The sequence below is a fragment of the Erpetoichthys calabaricus genome, chromosome 4, assembly GCF_900747795.2.
Source record: "Erpetoichthys calabaricus chromosome 4, fErpCal1.3, whole genome shotgun sequence".
Classification (NCBI taxonomy): domain Eukaryota; kingdom Metazoa; phylum Chordata; class Cladistia; order Polypteriformes; family Polypteridae; genus Erpetoichthys; species Erpetoichthys calabaricus.
This window is the reverse complement of record NC_041397.2, coordinates 29,202,218-29,204,632: the sequence shown is the minus strand read 5'-3', so window position 1 is coordinate 29,204,632 and position 2,415 is coordinate 29,202,218. Positions and strand designations below refer to the sequence as shown.

At 39.3% G+C, this 2,415-nt stretch overlaps 1 pseudogene; it reads right to left on the bottom strand.

Moving 5' to 3' along the window:
- Positions 1–329: 329 nt before the first annotated feature.
- Positions 330–969, bottom strand: LOC114650686 (ER membrane protein complex subunit 3-like; annotated as a pseudogene).
- Between the last annotated feature and the right edge of the window lie 1,446 nt (positions 970–2,415).

Below are 2,415 nucleotides of genomic sequence, written 5' to 3'. Positions count from 1 at the left end.
TTCCTTGCTGGGCTTCCTTGCAGCTGCTTTGTCAAGCGACATGCTTCCTGCACGGTGCTTCGCATACTTAAAAGCTCGATCAGCACCTATTGATTTTTGATTTTTTGCTTTTCTCTGTCTCTCTCTGACATTCTCTGCTCCTGACGCGCACTCCTTTGAAGAAGAAGATATGTTTGCATTCTTTTAATTGTGAGACAGAACTGTCATCTCTGTCTTGTCATGGAGCACAGTTTAAACTTTTGAAAAAGAGACAAATGTTTGTTTGCAGTGTTTGAATAACGTTCCTGTCTCTCTACAACCTCCTGTGTTTCTGTTAGCTGAAGAACTTCTCACTCTGCCTTAATGTCTGCTGGCATCGCCATAACGGCTACACTCATTTGCTCCTGCATAATCTGAGACTGATTGACTCAATTATCCTGTCCTAGGATGAGAGAGTACATGCTGCGAAGGCCAAACATGTTCAGAAGGCACTGAAATGCTGAACTGACCCATGGGCCATCAAGGGACAGCAGCTCAATCCCTGGTTGAAGCATGGCCTTGAAGCGCAGTGTGAGTGGGAATGGCACCTTAGTGGTGACAAATGCTGAGGAAGTCCAGTTGATTCAGCCGCCAATAAGAATCATAGGTGAGATGTTTGTGACATTGCCTTTCATCATGTCTGTCAGCATTCTTGGATCTGTCATAGGAGATGGAGGAACTACTTTCATCTTTGCTTTCTTACAAAAAAACGTCTTCTTGGTTACTGAAGAAAAACATTTGCATTCAGAAGGACTGCTTAGTGATGTACCTTCTATTCTGTCTAAGGCTTCTGATGAGTACCTGGCTGTCCGAGACCTTCAGCTTCTTGTCACTCTGAAGCAGAATTGAGACATAGTGGTGGATCACTCTCACGAAAAACCTGATGAAAACAATTGGCAGGATGACCCACAAGCAGATGTTAGAATCCAAGAACAGCTCCAGTTCTGCCATGGAGCTGCACATCCACTTGCCTCTTTCGCCGGTTGTCTTTCTCTCTATTTGGTGGGAGGCACTCAGAGTCCTAAAGATTCACAGGAGACTGGAATGAAACTCGAGGCTCCACGTCCAAGCCCTCATTTACAGGAATCAATGAAGCAGGAAAGGGTGCTTGACAGGTAATGCAGGGTTTTGGTAGGGGGATTAGGATGCAAGCAGGTTTACTGTTGTGGAGAAAATTAAGTCATGTGCAGGATGGCGCATGTTGGTGTGTATTCTTGTGGCAAAATATGCAGAGTGTCACATTTTTCAAAAAAATCACTGCACCACTGTGGAGATGGAAATGAGAGGCATAAATAAAATACATTTCATGGGTATTATAGCCGCTGGAGTGTAAGGCGAGTTCAAGCACGGGTAAACAACGTGCCGAAAGAAATCTCTCAGTCTAAAAGTTAGTTTTAAAATATTTAGTGAAAATTAAAAGCAAATAATTCACACAAGAATAAATAAAGAAGTTATACACGTAGAATAAAAGGCAAAAAAAAAAAGGAAAAATGTATCTTTTCTAAACTTAGCTTTTCTTGAGAAACTTTAGTTATTTCTGTACTTAAAGGTTGTTTACTTCTTCTTCTATACTTAAAGATTCTTAACTTCTTCTTCTGTACAATTTAAGTGTACGGCGCAGCACTTAAATTAAGTGCTTTTGTCTTACATGTTACTTATCACACACAAAAAGCATGAGAGGCACGTAGGCACAGTTTAAAAAAAAGGGCCCTCTACACCTTACACATGGCAAGGCTGGTCACTAACTGAGAATAATGTTTAGTCAGAGCTGTTAGAAATGGCAAGAATATACCAATTCAATTCTACTTATGGGGATTATAGATTATGCATTGTCGTTTAGTAAAACATTTATGAATCTTATATAACTAGGAAATGGCTCTTACAGGTATATAGATAATTACCTGCATTACACAGCTCTAGAAAAAACACAGATAAACACAGAAGTGTGAATGAGGCTTTAGGGAGCAGAACTCCCTACCATAAAAAAACTGTAAACTTCCTCCAAATCTTTTTAGTCAGTTTCGGGTTTCACGTTCGTGAAATCACCAGGAAAACAGTTTTAAAATCAGTTTTGCAAACCTATTTGTGAATAGAAGCTTTAGTTTTTTACTCATCACTATAATCATATAATCTTTCATACCTGTCTTGATTCCCTCCCAGGCTCGTGTTTTTCTTGTTTTTTTACCTTGATTACTTTTTTTGCTTGTTTAAGTGTATTTTTTATTTTTTAAAGGGTTCTTCATTAATTTTGCTTACTTCTGGTCACCACTATTTTCTGACACGGTAGCCGTCTCTGTGGTTGCTTTAGTAAGCAGTCCTGGAAGTTTTGTGAATTACATCATCAGCACAATGGTTTTAAGAACCATAATTATCCAAGTTTGACAAATTCCAAAAAAA